At 36.2% G+C, this 14,881-nt stretch overlaps 2 long non-coding RNA genes across 2 annotated transcripts in view; one reads left to right on the top strand and one right to left on the bottom strand.

Moving 5' to 3' along the window:
• LOC123610700 overlaps positions 1-3,262 on the bottom strand; it is a 28,327-nt gene extending 25,065 nt beyond the window's left edge. Inside the window, exon 1 of the long non-coding RNA XR_006718255.1 lies at positions 2,973-3,262. This is a non-coding gene — a long non-coding RNA (uncharacterized LOC123610700). The remainder of the gene's footprint in view (positions 1-2,972) is intronic.
• The window catches only part of LOC123610698, a 392,464-nt gene that overhangs the window by 63,405 nt on the left and 314,178 nt on the right, over positions 1-14,881 (top strand). The gene's annotated exons all lie outside the window — the stretch shown is intronic.

Genomic DNA, 14,881 nt, shown 5'->3' with positions numbered 1-14,881 from the left:
TGTTAGGTGTGATTATTCTGGTAATGGCAATAGTTACGTTTCCACTTGCTAAATTATTCGTATTAAATTTTATATCATTTAAACTACTCTTTCTGTGAAATGGATGTATTCTTTAATTTCTTAAATTTACTTCAACTGGTTTTCTTATATTTTCCTTGTTCACATGTGCTGTTCAGTTACACCATAAAATGTTATACACAATACATATTGTAACCCACATTTTAGTGAATTTCATATTCCACAAAGATAATGAAACTTTATCACTTCCATCTATAAACCATGCTTTTTTCCTCCCATAACATGAAGGTTTTGGCTTAACTTCCACTAAATAATTTTTTCCGGAACCCTCTATATTTAGAGCTTCCTTTGAATGATAGTTACGAGAATTAGGTGTAGGAGAGTATGTTTTGCCAAACAGAATCAAATAGAGCTGTCTAGACTCTCATCTGAACCTGTTGTGACCTGGTTCTCATTTACTCTTGACTCAATGCACAAGCCCAAAGACCTTGGGACTCCGTGGAGAGCAAACATCTCCAGAGTTAAATAAAGCTGAATAAGCAACATGTACGTAATTGAATTCCTCAACTGTCCGCGTATTCAAAAATGAGAGTAGTATCCATGGCATATACAAATTAAGAACTGCCACATTCTAAGTATTTCTAAAATAATTTGAAAGGTTTTTGTGTTTCGTTTTTTTTTTTTTTTTTTTTCAAACCAACGCAAAGAATCTGGTGAAGAAAAAAGTTTCAAGGTTTAGGGAAATATTTTTGTTTTAACTATTTCTCATTGCTGTTGGGTTTTCTCCAGCATGTAATTTTTATGTTACCCAAACCTAAGCTAATACATTGATTCTGTTGTTGGATGCATTTATTTCTGCAAAGTGATCATTTTTTTTTAATAAAATCACATTAACCACATTAATTTTACAATTTAGATACAATAATTTCCTGTACAACAATGTGGAGGCATATGTTATGTAAAACTAAACAATTTTGGAGGTGTACTTATATTCAGGAGGCACAATTTTAATCATTTTGGTCCCGGTTTGGCAGCTTCAATTTGGAAAAATCATACCTCATTTTTCCTTACAATATTTATATAATCTTACAATCAAATTAGCTCCTAGAGTTTCATTTGAAATAACTCACTTCAATGCTCTACACTGTGGAGCACGAATATAAAATAGAATAAGATTTTATACATTTTGTTTGACATTTTATATATTTCACATGTAACATATTTTCTTTCTTAAATGAGAATAGAGGGCAATATCTATATTAATAGCAAGGGTGAACCATACCTGTGAAATCTTCACTATGACCTTTAAAGCAATAGATAGTAATAGAAAAAAAATCCAGAAATAGAGCTAGAAATAGAATATCCTCTATTAAATGGCTCCATGGAGTGCCTAAATGGCTTTAAAATATCCCACGTAGAACCTGCAGATGTGGCCATTTTTGCCAAATATTATTTTGATAATTGTATGGTCTTTGTGGCTCAAATAATCATTTTTCAAAATTTTCTTAAACCATCGTTAACCTTCCTTAAACTTTCATTTTTAAGCAAAAAGACACATACTATTTCCTACTACCACGTCGATCCCTCATCAGAGCATCAGAAGTAACTCATTAGCACAGTCTACTATCTGAAAAGATCTCAGTCTGGAAATCATTAAGCATCACCCTATTATGTGTGTGTGTGGGGGGGGGGTGTGGGTGTGTGGTGGGTGTGTGTGTGGGTGTGTGTGTGGGGGGTGTGTATGTGTGTGTATCTCATTTACAAATTAATCACATACCAAACTGTCAAAAACCTTCTCTGTTTTTCTTTTAACATATGATGATTGAAGCCAGGATGAAAACAGAGTGTGAGACACACACACACACACACACACACACACACACACACACACACATTTGTGATATGAATGGAGGATTCCCACCAGTCACTCTTAAAAGATCATGTAATGGACAGAGTCCTCAGAAACATCCTAGCATCAGGATGAGATACCACTCTTTCTCATACTGAACTTTGAAGAAATTTTCAGGCATTATATTAAAAACTCATCCTATGGAGATGAGTCTAGGAAAGCATTAGAGGTTATGAGAATCCTTGGGAATACAAATTGGTGCAGCCACTATGGAAAACAACAGGGAAGTTCCTCAAAAAAATAAAAAAATAGAAACACCACATGATCCAGCAACCCCACTTCTGGCTATGTGTCCAAAGGGAGCGAAAACAGGATCTCAAAGAAATATCTGCACACCCATGTTATTGCAGCCTTATTCACAGTGGGCGAAATATGGCTGCAACCTAAGTATTCATCTGTGTGTGAATGGGTAAAGAAGATATGGTACGTATATACAATGGAATATTATTCAGCCATGAGATAAAAAGAAATCTTGCTGTTTTGACAACATGGATGAAACTGGAGGGCCTTATGCTAAGCGAGAGAAGCCAGACAGAGAAAGGCAAATACGTGTATTGTTTTTATGTGAAATCTAAAAAAAGCAAAAGTCAAACGCATACCAAGAGAAAGTAGAAATTCAGTGATTGCCAGGGGCAGCAGGGTGGAAGAAATAAGTTGGTAAAAGGTACTAATGAACAGTTATAAGATGAGTGAGGTCTGAGGATCTAATGTGAAACACGATGACTGTAAGTGGATAACAACGTATTATATAATTGAAATTTGCTGAAAGAGTGGAACTTGGATGCATTAACCTAAATAGATGGAGAGGATCTTCTCACACTGTGTATGTATATCAAACCACCATGATATACACTTTAAATATGTTACTATTTCATGTATCCCTTACACCTCAATAAAACTGAAATTTTAAAAAAGAATATACAAATCCAAATGTAGACTTCCAGTACCTTAGTTGAACTTCTGACACCTTAGTTCTGCTATGTTAGAGAGAAATAATGATCAGAATCATACTGAAGATGTGTACTGTGCTACCAGCAGCACCTACCATTTACAGTCTTCTGATGTGAGTGATAGTGTTCCCATTTGGCAACTCAGGATGCTTGGCTTGGATGGGCAAGTGACCTGAAAAGTCAAAAAACAAGTAGGTAACTGAAGCACATCTGTACCTAGACCTTTACTCTAAACTCCATGCTCCTACTCATTACGCTCTAATGATTTTTTCTCACTTAGGTATTTTGAAGGAAAATGACTCTATGAGAAATTAAACATTACACTCTCTAGTTAGGTATCTAACCATATTTCGCCTATTGTGAATAAGGCTGCAATAACATGGGTGTGCAGATATATCTTTGAGATCCTGTTTTCACTTCCTTTGGGTATGTTCACACATATCCAGAAGTGGGGTCACTGGATCATATGGTATTTCTATTTTTTATTTTTTTGAGGAACCTCCCTGTTGTTTTCCATAGTGGCCGCACCAATTTGAATTCACAAGGATTCACATAACTTTAATGCCTTCCTAGACCCACCTGCATAGAATGAGTTTTTAATGTAATGCCTGAAAATTTCTTCAAAGTTCAAATTTGTCAAAGGCTCAACACTTAACAACAGAAGCAGGGAAACAGAGATTCTTGTCCAGATCCAGTAGCTCTCTGAGAGGGTAAGAGATGATAGGTAAAGCATAACTATCCTTAGAATGTAGTTCATTATTTATTCCAATTTGCTATTGTTGTTGTTGTTTTTTAACATATATACTAATCTGCTCAGGCCGCTGTAACAAAATATCACAGACCGGGGCGGGGGGGGTGTGGCTTAAGCAATAGAAATTTATTTTCTCATAGTTCTAGAGACTCTTTGTCCATGATCAAAGTGAGGACAAATTTAGTTTCTGGTAAGGACTCTCTTTTAGGCTTGCAGAGCTTTGCTTTCTCTGTCCTCACTTGGCCTTTCTTCAAAGCATGTGGAGAGAGAGAGAGAGAGAGAGAGAGAGAGAGAGAGAATGAGAGGGAGAGGAGAGATGGGAACATGAGCCGGTACCAGCACTCTGGTATGTCTTCTTACAAGGACACTAATCCTATCGGATCGGCCCCTCCTCTTATGACCTCATTTAACTCTAATTACTTCCGCAGAGACCCCATATCTGAGTACAACCACACTGGGGGTTAGGGCTTCAACAGATGAATTTTGGAGGGACACAGACATTCAGTCCATAACCATATGAAAGCCTCAAGTTGTCTTTGGGTTTGTCTGGAGCCTCCCTAAAAGCCTTGACAAACCTCATACGATGGCCACATTGATATATATAGTCTGAATATAAATGTACATGTCCAGATTAAATTTCTCAATTGCTTCATCTTATTGCTATCTCCAGGCTGTTTCTCAGGAAAACATCTCCTGTGTCTGTGGCTCATGGAGTTTCCAGTAGAGGTGAAAATGCTATTGGTTGCCACCTGCCAGACCTACCAGTAACACGCACATTCACCCTGGCCTCTTCCTTCACCCTGTTAGGAATTGCAGGGCCCCATGGACATCAGTGAGACACATTCCTTAGAAAATTGATGAGAAACCTGAATCTACAACTACACTCATATTTTGAACACACATATTTTGAAAAGCAAACTCTTAAGGGGAATTTACCAAACCATTAATTCCTTTCTCAGAAAATAACCATCACGATAGAAATTGTGCAGAAACATCTTCTGCACTAAAATATTAGTATTCTTCTGCAAATTAATGGAAGTGAATCAACACATTAAAATTTTCAGGTGATACAATTCAGTAACACACAGTCTTTTTTTTTTAATTTGATATAGGTGATAGAAAAACACAGTCTATGAATAAAAATTGTTGAGTTCACATAGTCCTACTTAAATATTAAACTCATTACTATAAAATTAGCTTTTTGAGTAACTATTATGTAAAAGAACAACAAATATTTCAGATCATTCTCCATTTCCTAAAATAACACTTTTCACATATTTATATGACTGTGTAAGTCTTTAACATTTGTTGAATTACTGACTTATTTATTTAAAGACTAATTTAGTTTAGGTGTATTGGGAAGAACAGTTGAGAGTTTGACGTTTCTAGAAACAGTTTAATACATATTAATTATAATAATAACTTACATCAGCACTAAAGGATAATATTGAACTTCATTTTGCATTTGGAGTTCAACTTAGTAGTTTAATGAGCTTCTAAGCCATAATGCCTAAGCAGAATTCCCTTAAGTAGTGGGATGTTTAATATAAACTAAATTTAATTTTCTTTTGAAAATTTATCAAACTCCTGTGACGTACATTTTATGGAAGAGAATCCTTTGAACTACTGATTCCTATATTTCACATACAAAAGTGATAACCATGGATAGGATATGCTACCTAAAGAATGTGCTGTTTATAATAGTGACTTTGCTTTAGATAAAGTGAGTCTGTATATTTATATGACATTACTATGTGAGTGGTCAAGGATCATTTGGTGTTCCTTTTACTTTAAGACACTGTGTTTGTGCCTGTCTGTGTGTGTGTGTTTTTTTACCTTTTCAAATATGGCATGTCTAGATATATGGTGATAGATATTTGGATTTATTTCTGTATAGTTTAGAAATATTTGTGTTTAAATGATAATGAACTTTTTTGACGTGCAGTTACAGGAGAGAAAAGTTCAGTGGAAGATATCTTGGAACAATTCATGTGCAAAGAGTTTACAAGTTATAGTTGCTTTATTATCCAAAATAAAATGAGGAAACAAAGATTTAATAGGGCTAAAATGTCAATCAGAATAGCAAATATAACTTTTTCTTCTGAAATGGACCTGACTCTGTTAAAGCAATTTGAAAATCTAAAGCACAAATTCAGACGAAATTTCAAACTTTTTTATTCCTTGTAAAATCATTATCAAGTCGAAATGGAAGTTTGGTGCATTTGAAGCCTTTTTGAACAGAAAACAGATTTCCTTCAGGAGCTACTACTGGGGTAAACTTGTCTTATTTTTTTTTTAATGAAATAGATATTGTTTACTCTTCATGATAAGGGTGAATGAAAATGAAACACTTTGTTAAAAAAAAAACACTGCAAAGAATGTAACACATTCACTCCTTAGGTTCTTAAGTCATTTTTTTTGTTCTTTTGTTCTGTAATTGATTGCTAGCACCCCCTTTAACCCACCTTAAAGGGCAAGCAGGAAATTCATGTTTTCGTTCATCAGCCCATCCCTCTGAAAAGCGTTCGATATTAAAACAGTTTGCAAGGAGCAAAAGCAGAGGAAACAAGAGGCCCAGCTGGCCTGTAGCAAGGTTAGAAGATGCACACAAGATTGCCTGCAACATCCATCGAGTATTGTTCCTGTCCAGTACTTGCATGGAGATATCAAGTTAATTAGGGTATGACTCTGTTCTTCACTTTATATGTGACCTTTTATTATATCTGTGGCTCTCTAGTTCCTGTGGTGTCATAAAGCTACGGGAAAGTCTTTCCAGCTATTTGACACAAACTGGAAAAAATTAAGCATTGATATTTCCTTTTGCCTGAAGGTTTTTATAGCAGCAAATAACTGCAGAGGCAAAGTTGATGTTGCGGTAGCTTTGCTGTGGGTGTCAGAATGTTTCTTTTGTCTCTTAGCTCCTGGCCTTCCTTGATGATCAGGTGCGACCAAGAGAGCAGAGGAGAGAGGTGGGGTGTGTGTGTGCGGGGGTGGTTGGTGCAGGAGGAGGTTACATGGCAGAATTCCCACGAATGCTGCCGAAGGATGAAAAAGATAAAGAAATCTTGTTTTTCTGAACTAGAGGATTCTCTGCATGACTTCCCCACTGTTGGGGTGATGAGCTTTCAGGCTGAGATTTTATTAACAATTCATATGGAGATTGAGGGCAGTGGAGGAGCAGATTCTCACATAAACTTGATCTGTCCATGAATGCAGTTCTCTGTTTGCCCTGACCCTGCATGGCTTAAGACACTGCCTGTGAGGCCAGTGTGCCAGACACAAAGAAAGAAATGAAAAGCAAGCACATTCCAGGAGTCTGCACAAAAGACCAAGCAGTTTCTCGTGGTCTCCCCAGAGAGGATCTTATCTCTGCGTGGCCAAAAACCTCTAAAATGTTTATTTGTATACCTCAAGTTTTAAAATCGATGTGGCTATTTATTAAGCAATAGTTTATAGTGATGTTTTTGTGAGGTTTGAAAGTTTTGTTTTTGGAACTTGTTGAAACTGGAAAAATATTTGCAAAGGGTACATTTGTTGTTGTTGTTGTTGTTGTTGAAGTTTTAGCTTTAGATGTGACTGGCCTTGAATTGCTTTTACTTTGTTGATTGGTAGGTACCTTACAAAATGAAGCTTTTCCAGCTTTTAGGAGAAGCCAGATCAACATTTTAAAGCTTGATTTGACTTGGGGATGCCTCCTGACTGCAGGTCTGAAACTTGTGGCAGAGTAAACGGAGGAGATGAAACTGACATGGGGGGCACAAGCCCAGACATTCCCATGCTCATGAGCACAAACAGGGCTTCATTTGAAAAAAAGAGGCAGGTGGAGAGAAAAGTTTGAGAGAGTCAAAAGTGCAAGGGAGAGGGAGAACTTTTAACATTGTAACGTTTTTACAATATTGTCAGCTCACTATATCTAGACACATTACAACAGGATAATGGCAAGCTATCACAAGATATTTCTCTGCAACTTAATACACTAAATTTTATTGTTTAACAAATGCACAGGCTGGAAGTATAATATATTTAGATTTAGGGGATAAAAGTTCGGTATGCATAATTCTGTTGCTAAATTACGTGTTTCCACAGATGCTTAAAAATCAGAAAATCCAGATACCCAGACTTGATTTTTGCATATGTGTTTAGCTGTTCAAGTTGTTTCAAAACTTTTATGGTTTGTGAATTAAATAACCAGTAGAGGAATGCAGGCAAATGCCATTAATTATGATAGGTTTTGTTCCTTTCATTTTATAGTGGTTTTATTTCCATGAAATTAACTGTTGTACTTAGGCTAATTGTCAGTAATTGGTGACAAAATCACTTCATTGTTTTTCTATAGCATGATACTAATTAGGATCTTTGCAGTATTGGCTCAGCCACTTTCTGTATTTTACCTTCTATGTTGAATCCATGGTAGATACTATCAAGTGCAACTTTAAAAAAATCTATGAGATAAAATGTTTCTATTAATAATTAAACAAGTCTTTTAAACAGCCTGTCATAAATTAATTTTAAAACATTGACGGAAGCTCTTATAGGTTTGTTCAGTTGGTTTCATGAAACATCAACTAGTTTTTCTGGTTTGGATTGAATGCTGTTGGAATCATCTTTATAATATCACCTTTAGAAATTTCAGCTGCTGAGCCACATGAATTTTCATTATTCTATTTGTGTCTGCAACATTGAAACGAGTATTGCTACATGTGCTTTTGTAAGGTATCACAGGGCTGGATGGCATTGTCTTTCTGTACATGCCTCATATTTAAATTGACTCTCATAAAATAGATCATGTTATTTATTCTCTAACTACTTTTTCTTCTGCTTTGTTTTGCCACATGAGAATGTTTTCTGAAGCACTGTATTTCAAATGAAAGTATATATATGAACAGTTGAGATGATAAAGGATTGACTTTATGTTTTGTTTTTGTGTTTGCGATGTGGAAAAGTATGTTCCATGTAAGTAATAGGTAATAAAGGGGGAAAATGGGAGAGTATTCTATTTTGTCAAGAGAGGTTTAATGCCGATGGGAGAAAATAGTAAAAACATTGCATAGCCCATTAATACAATTGCAACCAACACTACTTTGCTCATTTGTTTTGCTTAAAAGAATTCTTCTCAATTGATTCCCCTGTGATTATTATGAATTTGTACGTTACAAAAGTTTTATCATACTTTGAAGTATAGCCTCCTTCCTTCTTTTCCTTATTCTGAGATACTTTTACCAGTCAAGTGCATTTTACAGTTTACAATGCACTCAGTTTATTTGAAATGCATCCATAATGTATAACTTGGAGCTCATGTCTCACAATCCTGAAAAAAAAAGTTTTTAAGAAACGATTAGAAAAATAATTGCCTATTAAAAGGTGAAGATTGGCTTGAGCAGGGAGAGAAGAAACTGAACATTGAAATTGAAAGCACTCATTGTTAGCACGACACATATGCACCAAATCTGAAATTAGAGAAAACTCATGAAATACGTATCTTGGCAAGGGGAATTGTTTAAATTTTCTAAAGCTGTCAACCCATTTTCTCTATTTTTTTCCTGTTAAAGGAAAACTTCAAATGGAAAGCTTCACCTTTTGTACAAAGTTGAAATGTTTTATTATTGCAGGATTGTTCTACACTGTACAAAACCAGGACAATTCAATAGGTTCCAGTGGGGGGAAACACAAATGAGAATCTTTCTATCATTTTAGGATGTCCATAGCTAAATGCAAAAACTATAAAAAAATCTATGGTTGTTTCCTTGCAAAAAGAATCTTTTGATTACAGCAGCTATTTGAATAGCCATTCAGGCTCTTTTGTAATGTGATGTAATAAATGCACACCTCGTAAATGAAGAATACTCCTGGGGGCCGGGGTGGGGGGGAGGACTCAAACATAAACTATGTTTAGATGCTGCATTTCAATAGGTTACACCATAGGATTAAACAAAGGTTCTCTTTCTATCCTTTACTTTTTTGTGCCCCCCCCTAATAAATGCTCCAGAGTAAAATTCCGTTTGTTCCTTTCTCACTTTATTGGGTGTATATCCAATGTGTTCTCTTGTTTCTTACCAGTTTCACACACATAGAATATGAAAAATAAACAAGTTTGAGACTGATTTTGAGGTTTTAGAATGATGAAGTATTATAAAAGTTACTTAGGGAAGATGGTTTTTCTCTTGTATTCATCCTGCCTTATCACAGCCTCTGGAGAGTACAGTAGGATGGGGTTTTTGTTTCTTGAGTATTGTGAATGTTCAGAAAAACATAAGGGAGGAACTAGGAGTAAACATAAGGAGGAAAACAGAAGAGAGGAACTGGTAATATCATGAGCCACATCCATGGGCATTTGAATCCTATAGGGAAACAAACAAACAAAAACCCTAATAAATCCAGGCTGCTTCTAGCATAATCATACTTGACAGCCATCTAGACATGGCTGGGGCCAGTATGGGGAATAGTCAGCATCTTTGACTGCTTTGGCCCCAGAAGTCTTTTATAATTGTAATCGCTTTCTTCATCAGTCCAAGCTGTGCCAACACCCCTAATTAGCCATACACTCATTTTAAAAGTTAAAAACAACGCACATGTAATGACATCAACAACAAGGAGCACCCCACAGCATTGGCTGTGTTCTTTGTGTGAACTCATACTCTGTGACAGTTGCGTTGAGCTCCAGCCTCTGACCTATATGGATGGCTTCCGTGGGGCTGGTCAACTTTCCCAGTGGGAAGTGCACACTTACCAGTATGACCAGCTCCCACTCTGGTGCTTCCAAACCCTTGTGGTGTTTGTTGTATTTTAGTGTAGTTGTTGTTTTGTTTTTGTTTTTCCCAGGGATGTGCATGCTCACAGCAGAAACAGCCTCACTTTCTTATTGCCAAATGAACCGCCCACAAACTAAAGCAAAAGCAATGAGTGAAATAAAAAATGATCCGAGGTAGAACCTATTTATTCTAACCTAGCTTTAGTTTATGACGCTCAAGTAAGTTCCACATTCCATGAAACTTGTCTCTTTACCGGAGTTAGGCTCCTGCAATACTTGGGACAATGGGCGATGACTCGTTGAAAAGCTTAAGCAATAATGAAACAGTGTGATAAGGCTTAAGGGGCTTTAAGTTTTAATTATCTTAGAATATACCAATAACAATTTTTTCATGTTTCCCAATATATGCATACATGTATACAAATGCATACTGTCCTTCCTATTATATCTACATTTTCTGGGGCCTTGTTCTGTTTGGGCAATATCACAACCTGTAACTTGGGGAAATTTTACATGATATCAAATACAAGCCTCAACAAGTACAAGGCGGATGAAGCAAGTTCACTGAGGCATGCCTTGTCTCTTACCTGGTCAGGCAGCAGTCAAATCCTGCCTCAGGTGACCAGTGTCTGCAGGTGAAATGCAATTGTGTATGTTTTGCCATTTGTTCCATATGACCCCTTGTTTTCGTTTGCAAATAATGACTTAACTGCATGCTCATTTGCTCAAGAATTCAGGAGTAACCTGCAACTAATGATTATTTTGCAAATTACTTAGCCATCTTCCAGCAAAGAAAATAGTGCTTTTATTTTTAACAGCAACCACAGGCTACTTAAGATTTTATCTCCAAGTGTGATCATGGAAAATACTCAAGCTGTGATTCATGGTTTGGATATACATTATAATTCTCTCTTTAATTCTCTCTTGGGATGGGATGTGACTTTTATATTTTATCATATTTTTCAAATATCATTTCTGAAAATAATGAAAAATGTAAGAATTATAAAGAAGTGAGGCACTAAAATATGCTATGATCTTGCATTATTATTTAAAATAATAAAAGTAAAATTATATGGAAGATTTCTGGAGGCACATCTTTCATAACGTACCACATGGCGATGCAAAGAAGCTGTGTGTAGACAGGGCAGTCACCTATGTCTGATTAAGTTTCAAAATGATGTAAAGAAAATTTACTAGAATGAAGAAAAAAAATATGCCTTCTTGGAAACTACATTAAAAGACTTCCGTTTATTTTAAAATACAGACTTTTGTTCCTTCTAACAAGCCCGAGATATGGCATATTACACTGATGAATTATTACAGCATATAGCCTAGTCTATGGCCACACTATAACCTGTCAAAGGTGTAAAAACACCAAAGCAGGTCGTGTGATTTTAGTTAACACACTCAGAGTGAAGTGAATGTGGTAGGCACTTCTTAACCTTCTTGATTTTTACATGTACAGTTTTGTTCTTTGGTTTACTTCTTCCTGTGATCGATTCCAAGGCAAAGCCAGAGCTTGAGATTATAACAATGTCAGCCTTTGCTTTTAGCAGAGTGATGAGGTTATCAATAATGCATTGGAGATCTCAGGAACCTTGTACATACGGACATCACAGCTGCCTGGCATTTATTCTAGGACTTGCAGATTTGAGCTGAGATGTCACCACATCTGCTTTTGAGACAGACATTCATGCATTCTCAAGAAATTGGGTACAGAGGGAGAGCTGTAGAGATGATCTAACTGCAACGTTGCATTTGAGGAGGTTATTTAGGGCTGAGAATACATCTATGAAATTGCCTTTTTAAAGAACCCAATTCACTACTTCTCTAATAACCTTTTGTCCCCCAGCTCCCTTCTAACATTTATAAGTTTTGTTGTTTCTCTGACAAGTTTATTCATATCCTAACAGCTTGCCTGGCAGCAGGGTTCGTGTCCTGTACTTGGGTTTTCTAGTCACGGTGGTGGCTGAGAGTAATAGAGAGGGGAAATAAGTGAGTGTGGAAATGCAAAGCTGTCTCTTGTTACATTTTATCGATCTCATTCTGGTGTCATTCAATTAAGACAGAAATGTGATGGATAGTCTCTGCACAGATTCCTGGGTTGCTCTCCATCCATTGCAGATAAAGCTTTTGTGTTTTATTTGGGGAGGGGGGGCATGGGCAAGTGGGAGAAATCAAAGATGCTATGTGATCTGAATTACAAATCAATGTCTCTCCAAGGATGCTCCAAAATGTCAAACATACCATGTTTATATTTTCACTTATTTTCTCATACAGAGTACTTCTGTTGAGGTATGGGAAGGGTTCCTGGGATTTAAGAGAGAGTTATTCTTAATTTATTATTTTCCAACAGTTAGGAGCTATCATCATTCTCCTATCAGCCCGAGATAATTATAAATGAGCCACATGGAAAAAGACTTCAGTCAAATTCATGCCATTTTTGAAGTATGAGAAAATGAAAATTTCTCCCCTCATCTTTTATGGGCTGATAATTCTAGGTAGATCTTTTTGCAAGGAGATTGTAAAGCTGGCAAAACAAACATAGCACGTAAAGGTGTTTTTTCGTTGATAAATCAATCATACTCATTATTATTTATGCTACAAAGAAGTATGCTATTGTGAGTAAAATATCTCACCTCAGGACTGTATCAATTCTGATCTTACTCCTGGTGATGTGCTTTTCCTTAACTACATCACTCCCCCATGTTTGCTGCCCAGTGTTATAATGACAGTGACAGTAATTCATGGGTGTGGGAAGCTGGAAATCTAACAACTCATATAAGCAAAGTGTTTTATTTTTAAGAAATTACAATAATTAGTGCAAACAGACACCATTACAGCAGGTTATGATAAGCAGACTCCCTTGGTTCCTCCCAAAGTAATACCAGATTCAATATGAGCATTCGGGATTTTCTAATCAAGGTTATAGCTTCTGATAATTAATGCAAACTGAAAAACAGCGTGAAATAAAAATGTAAGCAAGACTTTTAATATCAAACCAATATGTTAAGGTCGAGGCCCCCCTACGTACTTGGTATGTGACTTTGGTTAAGATACATACATCCTCCAGTTTAAACCTTAATTTCTTGATCTGAAAAATAACAAACCAGAATTACAGGATTAAGTACGCAGAAATGCACCCCCTAGGCTTGTCCTGTGTACTTGGCACAGAGGAGGTATCACACACATTTGGTTTCATCCTGAATCCTCCTTTATGGTTTTGCCACTGAGAAATTTGTTGCTCTAATAAGCTTGCTCAGTCATTTATGAAAGGAATGTAAGCAAAGAAAAATAACATATTTGGGTCCTGGCACTGTGAGTCAGATTTTTTTCTGGTTCCTCATTCACAGAAGTTAATTTATCAATCCGTGTGATATTTTATTAAAAGAGACTTCCAATTGTTCACTAGAAATTTGTTCTAAAATTTCATCTGTGGAAGGAACTCTGTGTATTGGGTCTTAATCCAAGTTGTATTTGTCAAAGATGTTTTAACTATCATGCTTTAACCCTGAAGTTAAAGAGCAGCAGGAAACTGAGCAGTAACTAGTCATTTGCTAATTTTACAAAGGGTTAGGGCACCAGCAAATGATTTAGTTGGGAATTTAACTGAAAGCTCCTGGTCACTTTGTAACCCAGTCAGTAAGCTAAAAAGACCTATAAAATCTTGTAATGCTGGTACATGCATAGCCTTAGAGACATTGTCGAAAGTTTAATGTATGCACTTGTAATGGGATATGGCTGTCTACATTTTTCCCCCTTTCTATGGCCAAGTTTTTTAAGTAGTATTAAAAAAACCCCCACCTTTGTGTATCAAAGCTTACCTCAAATATACATCAAGGTATAACTGGCCTCTATTTAAGGGAGATACATCTATGAAGGATAGTAGTCAGTAAAAGATTTTTTTCCCATGATTGAAACAAAATAAATAATTAGTCTTTCTGGTGAAAGAGAAATTTTATCCTAAATTTTGCACATGATTTTTTTTTCAATTATGTACTTAGTGTGTGCCAAGGCTGTTTAATGCATCCTTCCTAAAAACCACCAACACTTTGGTTGAGGATATAATGGGTTAGATCTTCTAGCCTTACACAATCATTAAGTGCCCAATCAGCATTACACAGGAATATAAGTATTTGTGTATTTTTAGGGGGGATTAATACAAGTCATTTAACTTATTTCAGAGAAGGTGTGGCCAGTACTCCTTGTTGTCCTAGGATAATCATTTTTTTTTCTCCCAGTAAGGTAGGAATTGCCATAATGTATTCCGTCACTCCTAATTACCTTTTAAGCTAGTTTGGGTCTAATACGGGGGTGGAGTGCTTTTCCACTCTCTTAGGTCCAAGGAGGTGCTACTGAAAAGCAAGTTTCTAAGATGGACCACATTCCATGACTGACCTACGGAATTTAAAATATTTCAGAAGGTAGACTTTAAAAAAAAAGTACAAGTAATTATAATCTACAGAAACAGAGATTGGGATCTTATACATTATAACTTTCCATGT

The sequence above is a fragment of the Leopardus geoffroyi genome, chromosome C2 (assembly GCF_018350155.1).
Source record: "Leopardus geoffroyi isolate Oge1 chromosome C2, O.geoffroyi_Oge1_pat1.0, whole genome shotgun sequence".
In the NCBI taxonomy this organism is placed as follows: Eukaryota; Metazoa; Chordata; class Mammalia; order Carnivora; family Felidae; genus Leopardus; species Leopardus geoffroyi.
This window is presented reverse-complemented; position numbering and strand designations above follow the sequence as displayed.